At 40.2% G+C, this 21,122-nt stretch overlaps 1 protein-coding gene across 19 annotated transcripts in view; it reads right to left on the bottom strand.

Annotated features, from left to right (window-relative positions):
- The window catches only part of SULF1 (sulfatase 1), a 185,509-nt gene extending 166,963 nt beyond the window's left edge, over positions 1-18,546 (bottom strand). For 17 of the 19 annotated variants that reach the window (XM_084218754.1, XM_084218747.1, XM_084218743.1 and 14 more), the window contains exon 1: positions 18,405-18,546. The gene's annotated coding sequence lies outside the window, so the exon portion shown is untranslated. Of the gene's footprint in view, positions 1-18,214; positions 18,307-18,404 lie in introns of those variants that run through there. The other 2 variants (XM_084218759.1, XM_084218751.1) reach the window with 2 other exon arrangements.
- Between the last annotated feature and the right edge of the window lie 2,576 nt (positions 18,547-21,122).

Raw genomic sequence — 21,122 nt, forward strand, 5'->3', positions numbered from 1 at the left:
TAAATTGCCCAAACACCAGGGCTCTGGTCTGAGGGGAGAGTCTTCAGAGGTGAAGCGTGAGATCAGTGCACAACTTCTCATCTTTCATTCCAGCAGTATTATTTCTACATGGTACTTCCAGCCATGTAAATGATAGAAAAAGAAAGGCATTTCCATCAAGAGAAAAAAAGATAACCATTAACAGAAAAAAGTAACAGAATTTTTGTTGAAAATGTAGATGTGATGAAGAGCTTGTGCATCAGACAAGAACCTGAAGATAACACAAGCAATGAATCAGAGAGCATGGGCTAGGGACCACATCTCATGGAGGCACAAGGACTGTTGGGAATCAGGATGCAGATGCAGGATTAGTTGTATTTGTTTTAAATATACATGGGTAAAGAAATCAAAACATGTAATTTTCTTGTTCCCAAAACTTTTTAATGAAAAATATGCACTGAATGGGCATGTTTCTGGTCATGTTAGCATGGAACCTAATCCAATTACTGTATCAATTAATAACGTGCAAATACAAAGTATTGCAGACAAAATCTGCATATTACACCAACATTAGCATATATTAATGAAGACAGAGCACGTGTGCATCATAGTGGGGTTAGCAGATGGATAAGACAATCTTTTCAAAAGACAATATTGTTGCAAGTTTTGGCTACTGCAGACTTATAAAGCTGGAGCATATGTTAAAATGGCATTCTGAAATCAAGTTAGAGTAGTATCTTGAAAAGCAATCTTTCTGAAATAATTTAGTGTCAAAGTAGGTAAGCAATAAAACATAAGTGCTCACTAGGAGGCTGTGACAAAAGGGCTAATATAATCCATGGATGTATAAATGTAGGAAAAATGGGTGACATCTTCATTTTTCTCTGTAGCAAAAATGATTTCATTAGAAAGGAAGATATATTGGAAAAGAATTGCACTTTTTAAAGCAGAGTCACAGACTTATTCAAAAGCCATAGAAAATACCCTACTGGGAGAGACCTCAATGCTTCAACAGATTTAGTCCATTAAAAATAAAACGGAGAGACACTTCACTAGAGTAGAGTAATAAGAAGAAAATAGAGGGCCCTTCAGCAGTCAAGAAGGTATCATAAAGGTTAAATGCTGAAGCTGGACGTATTTATATAAGAAATTATGCACTTTGGCTCTTCACACAAAAGGAGTGATCAGCCTTTGAAACAACAGAAATTTTGAAACTTTTGCTGTTTGAAATCTTCATGTTTTTCAGAGGGACATGATTTTCCCCTCTGTGTGTGTGTGTGTTATGGACTAAGTCTAGAACAAGGAAATGAGAAATGCCATTTTCACAGGTAACTCAACACACAATAGGTATGCTTAGTCAAAGCTGAAAAACTGTGGAAAGCAGCGCTTCAATTTTAGATGTTTTCTCTATTTTTAAAACTTAATGAAGGTAGATTTGACCCAAAGCTATAAGGCTTCTGTCAAGCTGAATTGCATCTTTTGTTTCATGTACTGCTTTACCAACATGTTTTGTCTAGCTCTATTCAGCTCAGAGGTAATACTGTGAGATTTAGTGTCTTTGATTTACAGGTCTGATGAGACAATCAAATGATCTCACCAAATTTAAAGTCTATAAATCTATCAATTTATTCTTATTAACAAAGGAACTTTGTGAGCTGATGTTTATCTACTGAGGTTTAATAACTTCTTCTTTTCCTAATAATCAATGAATACATTTTTTCATATATTTCACTTCATTAAAAAACCATTTTCTTTATCTGCTTATCTGAACTGCTGGAAAAGCACATCCATTCATGCATAAACTATTCAATGAATTTGAAAATAAAGCTTTATGTTTAAATTAGCATCCCACAGTCTGATTCTGATGATTCCCTGTCTTCCTCATAAGTGGTATGAATTGTAATACTGGGTAGTGTGGACTAGTCTTTTAATGACACCACATCCTTTGCAGCAAAAATAAGAGAAAAGTGTCATCAGACTTCTGGGTACCCTGGCAGCAAATACTGATGCTTCTCTTGAGAAATTTTCTTACAAACCTGAAAAGCAACAGGAAGAATTTGAAAGCTGGGAAATGCAACACTAAATACACGGCCAAGTTATCTTTTTACACTTAGATTTTGCTCTTCAAGATACCCCTCTGTGAGACAATGCAGGCGTCAGACTTCACTGTTATTGGAAAACAGGGTTGCCTAATCTGTATAGGCAGAAGGCATAGCAGAGTTGAGGAGTTTCTATGGAGATGGGAATTGGTGAGGAAGTGCATTTTGTCCTGATTCATCCTGTCTTCCTGATTTTATAAGGGGCCATTATAGCCATTTATCTCTCTCTGGAAAAAATGATGAAGCCTTTGGAAGCAATAATGAAAGCAAGGTTTAAGTTTCACCTCACATGAGGATGTCTGGCTTATTTTCACCAGGTCCAGCATTTCAAAATATAGTTCACAACAAGATTTGGTTCTTAGACCTGGCAGTGTCTGCTAAATATATATATAAGCTTGTAGGCTGGTTTTGACACTCAGTAAGAGGTAATAGAAAATAAGATGTGTTTTTCAAATTACAGTAATCTCATTAACACTAACAATGCTATCAAACAATTGTATCCTACTCAAACTCCCTGCAGAGCAAGCCTGTTGAACACAACTTATTTTTGATAAGTATGTGTAGATGCCAAAAATGTCTGAGTTACTAACTAGGGCACACAAGCATGCAAATTAGAGGGTCCTTGCATCTGCTTACCTGAGGGATGGCTGGAAATTTTGAGTCAGGTTTCTCCAGTTTCAAAAGACGTAGGATTACTCAAACTCTTATTTCCCTGTCTCCTCTGCTTCTTCCAGGGAAGTTTTTTTTAGGAACTGAAATTTATAACTGGAAAAGGAAATTGTTTGCAGGAAGAGAGATCTACAAAGCTAGATTTTTCTTTTGAAAGCCATTTGTTTGGCTGCTGTTCCTGTGCATGGGTTTGAGGCTGTTCCCTTATCTACACATGTATCTTCTGAGAGACTGAAGAACTGGGGAGAGGAGTTAAAACATACCTTGATGGAGTCATCAAAGAGAAATATAGGTCTGGCTTCAATTTAGCTCAGTTCAGGGACATAATATATGTGGTGGACATAATATATGTGGTGGGTGACACTCATTCTCAAGGGCTCGTGAAGAAATATGTTTCCCAATTTGTATTCCTATATGAAGTTTTTCCTTTTGAATCGGTAAAGACCAGATGTTTTTTCCAGGCTTTGCAGCACACACTGAAGAGGCTGAAGGGAGCCCTTTGCCTTCCTCCCCCCACGCAGTGGTGCAGCAGAGTGGGATGTGGAGCTGATCCTGCGCTGCTCTCGGGGAGCTCCAGCGCTGCCCCGCACCCCCACGGGCTCCTTTATTGGCCCTGCCGGCTCCGCCAGCACGCTCGATACGCTTCTGAATCCAAGCTTGATTCATTTAATAAAACGGGCTTTCTAGGAGAAAAACGGGAAAGCCCCAGTGGGAAGGAGGGAGGCAAAGGGAGGAAGCCCACAGGATTGCAAATTCTGGTCCACCTCTCTCGAAACTCACACCAAAGCTCAGGGAAGGTAAAGGGCCACCACATAAAACAAGTTCCTCAAAAATGGAAAGGAGCAAGGGTTAAGAATTTCCATAAAGCCATGTAAATCTTGAGGACAGGAATACATATGTGCATATATAGATACATATCTCACAGTGACAGATAACCTGATCACAGTAGTTTTTTCTGGGTTTATTCTTAACATGCCCATCCTCTTTTTTTTTAAAATGTTTGCAGTATAGTTTCATTTTCAATAGAAACAGGATTGTAAAATAAATTCAGATAATACAAAATAATCCGTATGTATTTCAAGGAATAGAATTTCATAGTTTACTTCAGTGTGCAGAAAAAATAAAACCGTGGAACATTCAGCTGACATTAATAGCAACTAATGCTTCATTACTGTTTCCAGTAAAACAGATACTTTTTTAAAGTAAAGAAATTATTATATACTGAGGCATTTTCAAAAGCAGAGAGGAAACAAAGATTATGACCAGTGATCTTGTTACTAGTTCACAGATTCAGAAGATAGTATTTGCAGTGCAGCATGTTTTTTAACAAGCATAATAAATCACTTATTATTTACTCATTAAAGAATTTTTCTTTGGCTTTACTTACTTCAGATTTTTACAATTACACAATCTTACAAAAATTAGACTTCCTAAATTAGACTGCTACCTTCCCTTTCTTTTTAGTAAATCAAAGATATTTCAACTGTGGTAGACATACAGTGGCTTTTTTGCCAGATCCCCTCTCTCTCTCTTCTTCCCCTCTCTTCACAAGCCAATTCCTCAGTTCGCTTGCCAGGACAATTCAGGAGCCACACTCTCCTTGGGCAATGTGTATTACCTCAGCATTTTATGGTTATACACATTTTAAGAGACTAAAAGATGCCAGGTAAGCCACCACTAGTTTTTTGCTTGTTTGTTTGTTTCTTCGAAACAAGGATAGCAGCCCTAAACTCATAAAAAGTTACACAAAAATCAGCAGTTCAGCAGGGTAAGAAAAAGTATGCAGGAAAATCTGGCCTCTAGAAGATACCAACTACAGCATTTTAATATTTTCCAACACAGATATTCCCAGTAGTATCACAGGACCTTTAAAGAAAACAAGGTGGCACTGTGGTGTTCAAACATTGCTTTTTCAACCCGAGCACACTCATAGAGGCTCTGTAGTTTCCTTCAGCTCTGGGGCAGCACAGTCCCCAGTCAGGGGCAGAAGATGGGGACAGAAGGTAAGGGAGAGGAAAACCAGAACAGAGCAAAAGATGGGTATTGCAGATGACAGAACTGCAGGATGGTGCCTAGAAATCTTGATATCAGATAATACCATACCATTTTAGAATCACTTAACCTGTGATAATAGGTTTCATCATACAGATGCATAACACATTGCTGTCTTCTAGTTTTCACATGAAATTATGAAAAAAAAAGAAGCCTAATATTGGATCTTGATGCAGCAGCCAAAACATATGTCACTAATCCAAATTTATAATCAAATTGAAGGAGCTAGGAGGCATAAGATTAATTGTTACTTCCTATAATTTCTTCGGGATGTGACACCAGAAAAGCCAAAGCAATAACAATTCTTCTAGCCTACATGCAGGAACCATCAATGGAAAAAAATTAAACCAGTCCATGCTGCAGTCTGATTAAAGATGTATGGCATGTGAAAACATAGTGCAAACAAGGCAAACGCTGCAATGCATGACTGAGAGTAGTAAAACTGACAAATCTCAACTATACATGTAAATATTTGTAACAAGAGCTAAAAGTCATCAGGTTCTGCTTTTCTGATAAGGTGTCAGTTTTAGAAGACAGAGTAGCTTACCCTTTTTGTGATGAGCAAGCTCTTGAGGCAGCTGCTGTCCTTTATGCCTTATTGATCTCTGCCAGACTAAAGAAGCTTTTGTAAGAACAGCAAACACCAGCAACAAGAGTAGGTAAAAGAAGGAGCTATAGCTCTGGATGTGGCAAGGGTTTGTTTCTGAGTGTCAGTGAGGTATTTCTGCTACCTGTGAGCAAGAGGAATGCTTTCTGGGTTTTTCTCCCAGGAAGATATTGGGGGAAACCCAGCTAGGGAAATGCACAGCACAGCAACTTCCCAGAGTTATGCCCAGGCTTTTCAGTTCCCTTTGTATTGTCTCTGTCTTCTGTCTCTTCTTTCTCAGCTAGGTATTTTAACAGATTCTCCATCCATCTGATTTCTCCTTGTTTTTCTGTGTCCTCACCCTCCCTTACCTTTCCATTGGTGTACTCTCCTCACAATCTTTCATTCCTTCACCATCTTTCCACTCCCTTCACTTTGTCATTAAACCTCTACTCTGACACATCTCTTGTCTGTGTAGTTGGCAAGCTCTTCAGGAGGAAACCACTGGGTGTTCTGAAACCATGCTGCCATGAAAGGTAACAGCAGACCTGTGATCAGTGAGGTTTTGACCCAGAGCAGGTCACACTACTGAGCTTTGGGAGCACCTGGTCTGAGGTTTATGCTGACTCTGCCAGTGCTGAGAAAACAGGCTGTGGTTGGTTTGATACCACAGTGGATGGCTGGGGAAAGCATTATTTCATAAAGCATCAGCATTTTGGCTCCTGTGGCTCTGATGCTTTTGATCCAGCAGTGGGAACCCTGAAGCAGGATTTACTGTGTTCTTGAATGACAGCCCAAAACTGTGGGGCACCTAGCAAGATGAAGTTATAGCTCAGCTTGCTCCTTAGGCAATTTTGGAAGAAGCATTATTTTATTACTAATGGTAATAGTAGTAATAATATTAATAATTACTCTGTTCTTGAAGCCAACAGCCATTCAGCTGGTGCCTAAATTGTTGAAAATAATCTGGAAACCTAATCAGCTCAAACCACTCTCTGCTTCCTGGAGGGGAAAGCTTCTACCTCCAGCATGGTGCTGGAGAGGATGAAGAACTTTCTGTGCCTGAGCTGCTTTTTATGTACCAAGCCCTCTTAAAGAAAGCAGGGCCACTCTCTCACATGGAAATCAGCCAGGACACATATTTGTCCCTACATGCTTGGAAATTGCCAGGAAAATAAAGGTGGAAGATTGCTCCCTGTGTCTGGAGCTGTTTGACTACCCTGAGATCTGTTGATCAAAATTTCACCATCATTTCCCTGCAATAAATACCTAAAGCCTATAAAAGGCTGCAAACATTGCATAACAGGAAAAAAAAATTGAACTAAGGGCCCTGCAAGATTAGCTGGACTGATGCTGTGCTTGGAAAGGAAGCCCCTGACTAGGTGGCAGATCCTCCTGTGGTTTCAGCCTGCTGGGATTCAGTACTTGTTTAGACATGGAGCTGACCACACAGCTTACTGCTTTCAGCACCCCTCCTCTCCTCTAGACTCCCGTAGCTCTGCCCAGGGTCACCCAGCAGAGCTGTACCATCTGTGCCCTGTGAGGTCTGCAGTGTGTCTGTGACTGCCAAGCACATGGTCCTAGCAATCTGCAGCTGGCCTGTGATAAGCAATGATATTAGCAAAGAGACCTTGACTAGGGGACAGTGTCTGCTTTTTCCATTCAGACAATAGCTCTGCATGGGGGGACAAAAAAGAAGAAAACCGAAAAAGGAAAGAAAAAAAAAAAATTCAAAAAAATCCGTAAACAAAAAGGGGTAGCCCTAATTCTCCAAGTCTAATCAGCTCTAGTCTCAAAGATATCACATGTTGTTGAAGGCAAATGAACTTAACTGCACTCAGCACATAAAAATCAGACCTTTCCTATGACTGAGATATGAGTTGCTCAACCACAAACCCCAGAATTTGTGACAGCACAAGCACAGTCAGTTTTTATATGTCTGAGTCCTTGGACAGCTGGATCTTGGCTGGGCTGCACCGTGGTTAAAATTAATTGCAGTCCTTTGTCATATTACCTTTGCTGAGGGTTAACACCCTCCTCTGAGGCTGAAACAGATGACCTGAGAGAACCAGCTGTGGCATAGCTCAGAGCCACAACAAATTCTAACTAACTGGGAGCTTTTTCTAGCATATACTGCATCTGGACTGTGGTACACAGTACAATGGGATTTATTAACTGCCATTAAATTGGCAGACAGCCCTGCTCCTAGAGAGGGTCCATATATTTAAGAACTATGCAAATTATGCAGTATGCATGTGACCAAATTCTTTGTAGAGGAAAATCCCTGGGACTGTGTTAAATTAAATAGGATTATGGCTTTCACTAATCTGTATCCAGTGTGACCATACAAGGGTATTAGTTTGATAATATTTAAGGACTTAGCTCTACAGCAGCAGCAATCAGCTGTCTAAGCTCAGCAACTGCGTTGTCAGTGAAAATCTCAACTACTGATGAGATTGTTATTTACATTGCCCGAATTAAACATGTGACACTCACCAGCTGGCAAATTAGGCACTACAAAGTTATGCATAGGTCAAGCCATTTTTTCTTTTTGGAGTAAGTAGAAAGAGCAAATGGTGTGAGATGTGACTCCTGCGAGCAGTACTGCTGAGCCCTGCTCTTCTGAAGCTGTGGGCAGCGCTCCCATCAGCTAAGTGGGAGTGGAGACAAACCAGTGTGATGCTACCAAAAACCTCACCCTTTCACCCCAAGTCTTTTCCCTGAATGGCACAGATGGATTTTTGGATTATTTAGCAATATAGCTTGGTTTCTAACCTGGAAGCTGTCCTGACAACTCAGTATTTGTTTAACAGCAGTTACAATGCTCATCTGTCTCCAGTCACTGAAATCAGAGGTAATTGTGGTATACCCAGACAAACACTGTCATTGTAATGGCCCTCTCCAAAAAAAGCAAACAGATAACTCTCTTCAAGCCCATTTCTGCACGAACACACACACGTGTATAAATCTGTAAGCATACATGCTCAACTGGGAAATATTAGGAGCCCTCTCAAATGTAAATCTGAGCAATGAAATTTTAAAAACAAGCAGAGCAGGAAGAAGAACTAAGCCACAGCTCTGTTTAAAAGCCATTGAAATTTTCCCACTGATTTCAGTGAAACAAAGATTTTCATTATCTGTACTTAAAGTAATATTATTCCACTAAATGGATGACATAATCAGCTTATTTTTCTACCTTTTACCATATTTCATTGTGCTAAAACTATAAAAAGTCTAAAATTACACCTTCAATAATCTTGTATGTGTGTAGCTTTTACAAAAAATAAAATAAAACTGATAATCTGCTTGTTTGAAACTACTCTTACTTCAAGAATGGATTACATGAAAAGAACACTTTGTCCATTAGGATTGTGTTCTTAAGGTATTCAAATCTGCATGTTTTTAACAGGAGAGAAAAACACTTTTAATATTTCCATTGCTTCTACAGCCAGCGCAGCTAAAATAAAACAATATGTTTAGCAACTTCTCACGTCTTTTGTTTTTACTCTACTTGAAGGTCACGTTTTTAAGAGACATCTATATAAATCCTACTGAGGATAACACCGTGATTATAGTGCGGGCTGCAGAATGATCACTCATAAAAATACAGAGCACAAGATGTATGGGTTGATTCTTTACTCCCAGATAAGGCTTGCAGGAATGCCAGGACAAAATATCCTTTGTGTTTAAACCGAACAGCCACACAGCAAAGGTCAGGCAGGGACACAAGCATAGAAGAAGCCCAGAGCATCCTTCCAGTCCCTCCAATTGGGCCCATCCTTTGCATAGCCCTATCAAGACAGATCTAATCTGTCCCATCATACTAAAATCCTCATGCAGCTGCTATGTCAGATACAATGCCCAAAGTAGCCTTACTCATCTAGGCACCGCAGGTGACTTCAAGTTGAAAGTTCCCTGTGAGGTAGGGTGCTGTTTGATCACCTCACTTCTGGCTGCACACACAGTTCATATGGCAAATGCAGCTACAATCCATCCAGTCACTCTGCACATGCTTCTTAAGTTTACAGTGAACTCTCTGTGATTAAAGTCCAGTTTCTTCATTTTGTTATTTAACTCACTTTTATTCTTATCTTATGATGAGTGGATTGGCTTGCTATGGGGTTGAGTGACCCAGATGAAATAGCTGGGAAATGTCTGAATGTACCCCAGCTAATTTTCCTTCTGGCTTAGTCAACCAGGTAGGATTTTAAGCCAAAGGGGTTAAAGAAACGCAAATGTGAGTTGGAGTCTTACCAAATTTCCTTAGACAGTTTTTCCTAAAATCATCAGGAACGCTGCTTATGCTTCCTTAAGCTTGCAGTATGCTTTCCAGATGGATGTTTTGGGATCCCAGCTCTATAAGCAAAACCATCCAGCTGCAATAAATGTGTGTCTGGACAGGTTCTTCATCGTACCCTGGAGCCACCTGAACTCCCAAGTATTCATACAGCTATGCCAATGCTAGGGGCTCTTCTCCAGAAGTCACACAAGCTGTGTCTGCTCCTGCTTTATTTTTTGTGTTAAAACTCAGAGAAAACACTAGCCTAGATAGCACAGATTTAAGCTAGAAATATTATCACCATTGACAACAATGTCAAATGGCTAAATGTTAAACTACATTTACTTAAAATAATACTCAACAAGCTATTGGAAAACTCTTTAAAGTTCACATCACTCCTTTTTTTTAAACACAATGAGTCATTTTATAAAGGATCCTGACTTGAACCACAGATGTATTTGACTTCTAAGTAAATTATCATACCATAGAAATGGCACAACAGTAATATCAGTGAGGGCAGTCTCCAGGGTTGGAAAAGGGCTTTGGGCAGGATCATCTCTCCTGGTGTGAAAGGATTCCTAGATACTGGAAAGTCTTCATGTTGGAGTCACCTCAGTGGTGCCAAGGGTGACTGGATCTCAATGCAACCAAATACCACAGAGACAGAATAATTTCTCGTGTCAATATTTATCAAATTCTCCAAATTAAGAGAAGACAATTTGGATAACTCCAATTGGTGTTGTGCATTGATGTATATTCTCTAGTAATTGCTTTATCTGGGAAAAAACAGCACTTTTTTTGCTAAGACAAGTAGAAAATTGTCTGCCTCCATGCCGAAGAACCTAAACAGAAACAGAACAGCTTATTTACCTTAGAAAAATATTACCCATCCATTCATTTGCTGCACTTTCCCTTACCTGAACAGGAATAGGGCAGAAGTTATGACTCTATGCCTTTTTGTAATTGTTTTTGTACATCAAGCATGTTGCCAAGAAACATCTGTGTGTTCTGGCTTAATGTTTCTATCTTTAGGAGATTTTCAAATACCAAGAGAGCAAACAAAAAAAAAAGCTTCAAACATATCTGTGATCTCACATCCAATGTGTCAAAGCAAATCCTAAAGACATGGTAGTAGCTCATAACTAATTTTGCACATGGAAAAATTGACATTCAGTAGTATGCACATATACAGTTACATGGCAAGAATAGTCTTTGCAGTGATTTCAGTCTGGGCCAGCCTGAATTCTCCTGGCAGTATTTGGGCAGTCTGGGAGCTGGCACTGTACAGAGAAAGGCAGTTTGCAGGTGGTCATTGTTCAGAAAATAATGTAATTGTGTGGATGTGGAATACTCCATGCCAGGCTCTTCAATGCCAGAGAGCATTTGCTGGCACTTTTAAATTTACTAGAGTAAGTATAAACCATGTGTTCCCTTTTCTCATTGTCAAAAGAATAGGATGAGGAAAATTAAAAACAACTGCCAATATATCAATCTATACTGAGTTTTAAGGTGCAAGGGAAAAATAGGCTGTAATCATATTGTTATAGATGCAGCTTAAAGGCCAAATTCACCCTTGTTCTAAAATCACTGACCTTTCTTTCTATTTTAGATCAATAATAATAAAATATTGGCAAGTAACATAAAATAAGTTCCTCACCTTTGAGCAATGCTTTGTCATCCAAAAAGTTTGGCTAGAATTGAAGTGGTTTGATAAGAATGAATCCTTTTAAGATGAATAGCTATGTCTGGGTCTGCCTCCCATGGTGTAATATAGTTGTTTACTTCATTTGTAAAAAGGCTCCCATAATTTTTCCTGGTGAAAATTAATTCTCAAGACATTAAAAAAATCAATTACCTAGCACAAAGCTTTCTTCCTAATGATGTTACGTACAGAAAATTCAATCTGGATCTTGAAATTATGGTCAGGGCTTCTTCTAGATTTATGTGCGTACCACTTGAAGGTTTTGCAGGTAACCATTTGCTCAATCCCGCTGAAAATGAGGGCACAAAAGAGAATCTGCTGCTGTAAGCACCGCTTGGGTGTGAAAAAGAAAACGGAGCCCACTTTTCAATCATCATATTCCTTCCCCACTGCCACATCTATCATTGGCATTACCAGCTCTGACTCCCCAGAACAGTAATAACCTCTCTGCTAAAAAGCCATTTATAAATCACCATTTTTCTGATTTAAACAACTTTTTTTTTTTGCATAAGATTCTTATTCTAGCTGTCTGAAGACAGTTTTATACCCAAGCTGAATGTCATGTATAACTTATAGAAATTTGTTAAATATGCAAAAGACCAAAACTGACTAGCACTGATTTATGGGTACAATATTTCTCATGCAAAATTACACAAAGAAACCACAGAACGTCACAAGTTATTTAAACTTAGTTCATTTGCAATGTGACTTTGGCTTTTTGGATGTGTACATACAAAGCAGTTCTTCCCAGGAATTCCATCAGAGTGTAAACTAAAAGGACTTCAAAAGCTGTCAACTGCAAGTCATTGTAACTCATTTTACCTTAAGCATGAAACTTGATTTCACTGTTCTGTCTCCCCTGGTAGGACCTCTCTAAACCACAGTGCTGGCCTCTCCCCTGGTGAAACTAAACAAAATACCCCATGTTCCAGTGTGTGCATGATTCAAGCAGTCATCTGCACCTACGGACACAGTATCAAACTGACACAACAGGAAATGTGAAAAATTATCAGAGATCATAGCAAACAGTGGTATTTGTGAAGCAATAAATTCTTCTTAGCCAGTGTTTATAAACTTACATTGTTGATCTGAATATTTCCACAGTGACTTAACATTTACAGAACAGAGATAAATACTAATTCTTCTTTATGCCACAAAGCACATCTTTTACCTGTTGATTCACTAAGACGAACCTCTTGGCACTTCTGAGCTCTCAAAAGACAAAAAATTTAGAATTATGTGGGATAATAACGATGAGTGATTAAACACAGAAGTAAAAGATGGGATTTTTAGATAAACTACTTAGGAATTTTGAAATTTAGGGAGAAAAAAAGGATATATTTGAATAAAAACAAAATCACTGCCTGAAACCCAAAGGAATTATTAGAAACACATCACTCTAAGTCTCTGTAGTGGAAGATTGCAATAGCTCTACTAAAAAGTCAACTTAAATCTGCTGTAAAAGCAGTCTTAGTTGAGACTAAGAGGAATAAAAATGCAGCACCATTACATTATCAAATTCTATTACAATAGTTAATTGCTCACATTTACAGTGATTTCATAATCTCCCATTATGGCAGCTGCAGGGAGGAGACAGAGCAGAGGGACATGTGAAGTCTTGGCACTGAAATCACAGAATGTATGTTAAAGGCTTATTAAGACTATTTAATCCCTTTCCCTGCTGATTATGGATTGTCCTCCATTGTACACTTCCTAGTGTTTTGTCTAACCTAGTTTTAAATATCTCAAGCAATGGGAATGTCTTCAGTCCCCTTAGGAGATTACTTCAAGGCTAATGGATTTCACTGGCAGAGATGCCTTTTGATCTCCTGCCTACATTTGCCCTTACTTTATTCCTTTTGATTAAGAAAGTTTCTTTCCTTTTCTTTTTTTTTGTGTGATAGATACAAGATGCCCCATGAATATTAGAAATTCCACTCCCTTTCCCATTTTTACAGCGATAGGCATTTTTTGAGAGAGTGATCTAGACAATTTCCATCCAGATAAAGCCAGTAGCAAGCTGCCAGCAGTGCTAACAGTCAGCATAGTCATACTTCTTTGGCTGCTGCTGTGCCACTAGAAGTGGTTTCCATATGCAGCCCTCAGCCAGCTACTTGTCACCACCCTCTTCCTAGAGGTTATGCACACCCTCCCACTCCTGAGTTTCTGGCTGAACTATTGCTGGAATTGCTGCTTAAAATGAGCCAACTTACTTAAAGCCTGTTTAAACAGTGAATTATTGCTTACCCATCTCTTTCTGGCTGACACAGGCTAGACAATCCTCCCAGCTCCATCTCACCTAGCCCAGGGGAGAGATGGTAAGCCCCAGCAAGGTGGTGGTGACCTTTGATGCAGCAAAAAGGGAAATGCCAATGCAAGCCTTCACAATTCCCCCCCTGCTCCTGGTGTTCTGTGGGAGCTGGGAATGACTAGTGATGAGACAATTAGAGTGTGCAAGGAGACAGCTGCAGTTTTTCCAGGCCGAAGGTGCCTACCTGAGCTTTGCACAGAAGTCACTCTGGTTTGCGTTGCAGAAACAACTTGCTTCTTCACCTACTTTGATAAAATTGCTTACAGTAAAATTACTTCTGAAAAAAAATTTGCCTGTTTTGTCCACTACAGATGCTGACCATAACTCTGAAAAGGAGGACACATGGAGTTGGGTGGTGCAGTGCCAGGTACCGTGGCTGTGCATGCTGTATATTCCCAGCCTAGCTGGAGTGCGGATGGGAGACTCAGACTCCAGCCAAACAGAGGAGTCAGTCTGTCACTGGAAGTGCTATGCTTCTGTAGAACACTCAAACTGTGTTATTTTTATATTTTATAAATACTCTAGATGCCATCATGAGACCCCTCACCAGCAGAAATCACTAAGAATTAGCAAGCAGTGCATTTTTAATAAATATAACAACACACAGTCTCTCTCACTGAAATAAGAATTTCTGTCTGCAAAATACAACCATTAAGAGAAATTTAAGTATTAAGTGCTCTTTAACGCTTTGCAAATGGCTGAGGATGGGGTGATAAATGCATTTTTTCCCTGGCCTGTTCCAAATTATAATGTTTTGCCAACATAGCTGTGTCAGTTGCCGGTGTGAAAAATTCACGTCCCCAGCAGATATTGCTATGTTTGCAGAACTCCTGGTGTGGACGTAACTTTGCCAGAAGGAGAGAGCTTATATTGGCTCAGCTTACATCACTTAGGGAGGTGGTGTAACCATGCCAGAAAAACTCCTTCTGTCAGTTTGAACAGTATGTGCTGCAGGGTGCTCTGCCAGTGACAGCAATGGCAGAGCTGTGGGGTAGACAAGACTGGGATCGTTGTCGCTCCATACATTCACTTTTAATTAGCAGATTAATCAACATGCCACATTTGAGAAATGCATCTCATCAAAGACTGCTGCATTTATTGACATCCTCAGTCTGCCTGTCTGCTAATATATCAGAACTGCTACTTTGATGCCTGTCTTGAAACAAGAAACCATGTGCTACTCAAATGCATATTCTTGGAAACCAGACAGCTTAAGTTAAGACCTCCCTAGGTGTGTTGGCATCTTTTTTGCAGTCATATAATTTTATGTTTTCTTGTGTCCCTTCTTGGCATCTACTGGCCTCCAGAACTGTATTTTGGAGGTCTAGTCCATCCAATCTCTCCTGACTGTGTCAAAGATATTGATTTATTCTGATCTAAGCTTAACTGATTTTTTTTTTTTAATAAAAGAGAAAATAATCGTTGCATTAAACTCTCTGAAGTGTCTTTAATATGCCCTTGGTGTACTTTTCTCCAAAATATCGCATCACCTTCTTTCACATGACTCTGAATGCTACTCATGCCTGAAATGTATATAGATAGATACTGATTGCAGCAGTTGGTTTCAGTATCAGCTGGTTCCTTCCTCGAGCTAGAGCGTGCCTGGCAGCTCTTTCCGGCGCTGAGTGACCTCCGTGTTTATGTCTAATATCCTGTCTCCATTTACCAGAGAGCTGTAATACCATGCACACTTGGTAACACTTATGAAATGTATACAAGCACTGAAAGTATTGCTTAGGGAAGCAATAGAAAGGGAAATATTGCCATGGGAGTGTTCATTTGAGCTAGGTCTACCTTCCATGCTTAATTGCTTTGGATTTACTTTTCGTAACTGTGACAGAATGACTTGCAATAATTCAGTCTGAGGAGAAATACATTTCAGTCTAGAAAATGGAGTGGTACCAGGTCTTTAGGAAAACAGAGAAGCAACAGTCGATCATTGTTACTATTATTACTGTTATTACTGGCCAGCATGTTTCTGGATGTCGCCTCAAAAGCTAGAGAGCTGATACCTGCAATGGCACCTAGAACCAGCACCTGGGAAATTCCCAACTGTTCATTCCTCTTTAGATAATATCATACAAGTGGTTTTGAGCCAGCAGCTCTTCCACTCTCCTTGCTCATCTCTTTCTAGCTGCAGTGTCATCTATGCTATACCACTGTGTTTGCTGAAGAAAATACAAAGGAAGACATCACAACCTCAAAGCATCACTGAATTTTGTTGCGTCTTACCAATGTCCATACCAACAGGTTAGGAATTAGAACAAGTGGAACAGAATTTAGTTGGAGAAACGAAAATGTGATGATAAATGGCCCTCACAGATCTGACATGTTTGTCTGGAAAGCAAACAAGAAAAGCAGTACCACATTAAGTACATATGGCATGTGTAAATATGTTACACTAGTAGAGGATGCACTCAGACAAAAAAAAATATTATATTTGTGATCAGCTATCTGGAAAAGTTTTAGATTAGGACTTTTTTTCCATTTTCCAAAGTACTCTGAATAGTACCCTTAAACCAGTATGATCAATGCTATGCATTTAAATAACAATTAATTTAAAAATAAATTCCACAAAGACTATGATAAAATTAATGAAGAAAGCAATCATAGACTATAATTAATGCCAAAAAAGACCCACACCGAACGTAAACTGGAAGAAAATTTCCAGTTGCACTGTGTGTGCACATCAGTGAAAGTTTCTTTAAATAGTTTCTATAGTTTCTTAAAATCATGTAAAGAAGCAAGATTATTATCATGCTATTTTTTTACAGTGATTTCATTTCCTGAGAGTACAGCCTACTTTTAAAGTTTGCTAATAACTTAATTAACTAACAAGCTTAGACTCTGAGTCTCTTACTCCTGCCAGTCTCTGCTTTACACAGATATGGCTGTATTAAATTGGCTTTGTCACAGAACTGTTCTTTCTTCCTCCATCCCCTTGGTGTGACACAATCTTAATTTACAGGCAAACTTTAATAGGTCCTTTAAAACTTGATGATGGGAGGCCTCTCTCTATGCCTTAATAATGCAAAAAGCTATGGAAGGAGTTTAAGGAAGAAGAAATCTTTTAACCCAAATAAAGGCTTCTAATACAGAAAATGAAGCAAAAATTAAAACTCTTTTACACACAGAAGATGTGGCAGTGCAGGCAGGCCACCATCTTACTGATTTACTCTCACTGTTGCATTTCAGAGCACAAGGATATTTGGAAAGAATAGCTGGGATCAGCCAATTTGTTAACCTCTCTGCTAAGACTGCAGGCTGTGGTGGTGTTTGTAATGTGGGCACCTGTTCAAAAAAGAGCGGAACAGAGGCAACTCCCTTTACACAAACTTTTCCATTTTGTGAACCACATCTTAAATGAGACCACATCCCTCCCATACAGACTGAGGGACACCTCCCATCCCACCAGTAACCAGCTAATATTTCTGTAACAGCTACAATAACTCAGTTTATGAACTCACTGGGGAAGTAAAAAGAAAAAAAATAATAATAAAAAAATAAACAGGCCGGAATGGAAGATTTTAATGTCTTTTCATTCTATTTGCTGTCTAGAAATGAGACAGCTACAGCTCTCTCCAGCTGACAGGTGTCCTCTCTTTGACAGCTGTCAGACTGGGAGGTACTTTGTGCACCATCAATAACCACTGTCTGCGGAAGACAAGGACATGGTGTGATGACAGCTGAGCTAGATGTCACCTGAGTGAGGACATATAACTGCAGCATCTGTGTTAGGGTGCTGTGTTAGGGTGCTGGCTCCCTGTATTACCATCAGAGAGGGCAAACCACTTCCAGAACTAGATCTAGAGGGAAAGAGGCTCACTTGGATTTATCTGGTTTTTTCCATCCACCGCCAAGGAACTCAGCCATGCATCTTAGTTTTTCTCATCTCCCGTATTTGGCACAAGTCAGGGGCCTAAAATGCGGCCAGTTTTACCTATCAGCCAGTACTGAGATCTGCGTGCCATAGGGAAAATACAATGAACCATGAAAAGTGCCTTGCAAAAGCCAAAGATGCTCTGGGAACTGTCCCAAGGTGAACTTGCTGTGGGGACTGAACTTGCTGCAGCTCCAGGGATTCCTGCTCCAACACGCAAACAACATGTGATTTACTGTATCTGTTGCAGTTCTAAGTTTAAAATGTTTACTGCACTCCTGATGCTTTATCCACTCTGAAACAAAAATATTTTCCAACAGAGTGTTGAGCTGTGGCTAACATCATAAAATGTCTGTTGGTGACTTACTGGGAAATGAACAAATAAACAAACCAAAAAAAACCCCAACCCCAAACCATTACAACACAAAAAGACAAAAACAACAAACCACCAGAAACATTTAATTTCCTCCACAATGAAGATGAATTTCTCCCACTCTTTAAAAGTCCCTCAGCGCTCACTGTCCTTCCCAAACCCTCTCTCGTCTCCATAACATGTCATTTGAAGCTCATTTTCAATTGGGCAATAAATAGAGACAAGTTCACGTAATTGGGGGTTTTATTATTTGCCTGTTTGTGGGGTTTTCCGGTGTGTTTTACCTGGGAAATTCCTGCGGAACCGTCTAACAGCTTCCCTCCGCACGGGGTCCCGGGGGGCGCGCAGACCCCGCCGCGCCAGGGCGGCTGCGGCAGGGGGACAAACCCGCGGGCGCTCGGGGCGGCGGGGAGGGCGAGGAAGGAGCGGAGGGCGAGGAAGAGCGGAGGATGAGGAAGGAGCGGGCGGACTCACCTCGCTGCGGGCGGGCGGGCAGGCTGAGGGCTCGGCGGGGAGCGGAGGCTGCGGCCGGGGGGAGCGGGGAGCGGCGGGCTGAAGGCTCCGGTCGCGGTGCCCGGAGCGCTGCGGGGCCGCGCTGCGCCCGGAGCGCCCAGCCCGGCCCGCCCTGCCCCGCTGCCGCGCCGCCGGGAAGGTCACGCCGCAGCCGGCTCTGCTCTCTTAGTGCTGAGGCACCACGGTGCACCTGGCTGCAGTTTTGCAGAAATATGTCAGCTTGCCCTAAAGTGATGCAATTTCATATGAGTTGGGTTAGTCTCTGGGAAATTTTAGAATATTGAAATAGGTTTGGTTTGTAAAGCTGTTTTGTCCGGGTACCTTCCTATCGCCCTGGGAAAAATCCCTTGGGAAAATCCGTTGGTAAAGTACGAGTCCTGCTGCTGTTTAATGAATCGCTTAGGAAACATTAGCATGGTTGATACTTTTGAGGATCATTTTATGGAAAAGACAAAGTTATTCTCCAGCTTCAGGAGAGAGAACTCTAATCTAAATGACCTCAAACTCTAAACCAAGCTATTTCTGGGAGGTTATACCAGTGATGAGGATAGACATTTGACTAAGGAGCTCAGTGTACAGCTGCACTGCAGAAGCCAGAAACGTTTAGCAAGTATTTTTTTACAGTTGATTTTCTTTTATAAATAACTTATATAGCTTTTCCAATTGCAAATCTTCACCAGTCTTGACATTTTATTTCAGCCATTGGAAGACTATTCATTAAAAGAGCCACAGCTGCTCTGCAGGCAGTCACAACTCATAATTAATATCCTTCTATATGCGGACATATAAAAAAATCTTGTCTCTTTGTCCTAGTGTTTATGGCAGTGATGTGTCAGACTGCCAGTAAATTTGAAACCTGAGGAGTTTGTTTTTGGAGTCTCCAGTGGAGATCAAAGTTTCAGTAGTCACTCTCTCACTGAAAACTTTTGCCCATATCAGGCTCATTAGTAGAGTTGTTACTATAAGTACTGAGCAATATCTCTTTTATGAAGGTTGGACTGTTATAACAGCAAAATAAATTATTGCTGTGCAAAAGAAAGACAGAAAAGTTTCCCTGAACTGGGGACCAATATACTTCAGCAAACACTGGCTGTAAAACAAAGAAATAGTCTCCTTCTCCAGCTCCCACAGATATGATTTTTCCTGTGATACATTGGGAGGGAGGCTGAGCTACAGCTACTTCCTGACTTGCAGGACTTTGGAGGGACCATTGTCCAGCAAGCTAAACCTTTCTGAAATACACTTATTCACATATACAACCCACACATAACTCATTAGCACAATATTTATGCATGACGTTGTCTTGACTCTGTCACCCTTACATGGCCAGGAGTCTGATTTTCCATCTATGTCAGTCTAACCCTGCTGTACTTCAGCGAGCCCCTTAATTTTGGGCAGACCACACAGAAAAAGACTAGAGATATTTAGAATATGAACAATAGAGATATTTACAGCATGAACAATCATCCCCATTGTGAATGTGTGATCATAGAAATCCTTTGTAAAAACTTCAGCGTGGATAGAAAGGGACCCATTTGAAAGGATCCAAGCGTCCCTTAGACTTTTTAATCTCTTGCTTCATCAAAGTAATTTTAAACCCTCCTCACTTTCTAAAGCTAAAGGACAAACATCTTTTAAAAGCCTTTCAGACATATTTATATGACTTTTCTAGTAAACAGAAGATAATGATGATTAAGGCATAATAAATTATCATCCGTATGTGCAAAGCATCTGTCCTTGGTCTGTGAAAGTCTTTCATTCTGAAGATGTAAATTTAGACTTTCATCTTTAAGTTTTTCCGTGGATGATTTTGGCTAGAAGTTAATGGTGAAATTGTGACAGTATTTTATGAATTTTGACTTGTTCGAAAAACACTCCAGCGGACATCCCACACTGTTGGGTGAAAACAGCTTATATGATGACTTCTTTTTTTTCCACCTTAACATTGACAAACTGATGATGAGTAACAGTAACTCTCCAGTTCCACTTTGGCTCACATGTGCAGAGACTCTTGTCTGTCACACCTGTCTACCAACCAAGACATCTGCTCTAGTACAGTCCTGTCAGCTTAATCAAATACTTCCCTCTATCATAACAGGTCATCCAGTGACTCTGAAACGTATCTCTTCTGTTGGCAGAAGGCCACATTGCTTTTGAAATCCCCTCCCTTCTCCCAACCCTGGAAAAAAGGCTCTTGGAAGAAATACTAAGACATGAAGAGTTTTCCATTCTCATTGCAAAAAGTTCTGAGTCCATGTGCTCCATCTCTATTTAAGGGAGTGTAAAATATCCCCAAGGCAGTGTCCCCAACAGATGATTCCTCTTGGATTTCAGTTATGTCACTGGAGCCAACAGGGCTGGGCAAAAGGAGGAGCTGAGGAATAACTGAATGAAACAGACCTGCCTGGTTGGAAAGATGCAAAATGTCTTGACACACTTTGTCCTCTGCTACTAGTCAAGGACACATACAGATCTCTACTGATGACAGCCTTCCCTTCCATAAATCTTGTGGTTTTATTTTTCAGTACCAGCCTGGCCATCTTCTCACACTCACGCTGCCACATAATGCAGTGGAACTGCTGGATTGATGTGGTGCTAAAATTGCCTATGAGCAAGGTTATCAAATAAAAAGTGCTGCTTGGTTATTTTTCAGCATGCTTTTTTTTTTTTTCCCCTCAG

Source organism: Fringilla coelebs (genome assembly GCF_963513975.1).
Source record: "Fringilla coelebs genome assembly, chromosome: 1".
NCBI lineage: Eukaryota > Metazoa > Chordata > Aves > Passeriformes > Fringillidae > Fringilla > Fringilla coelebs.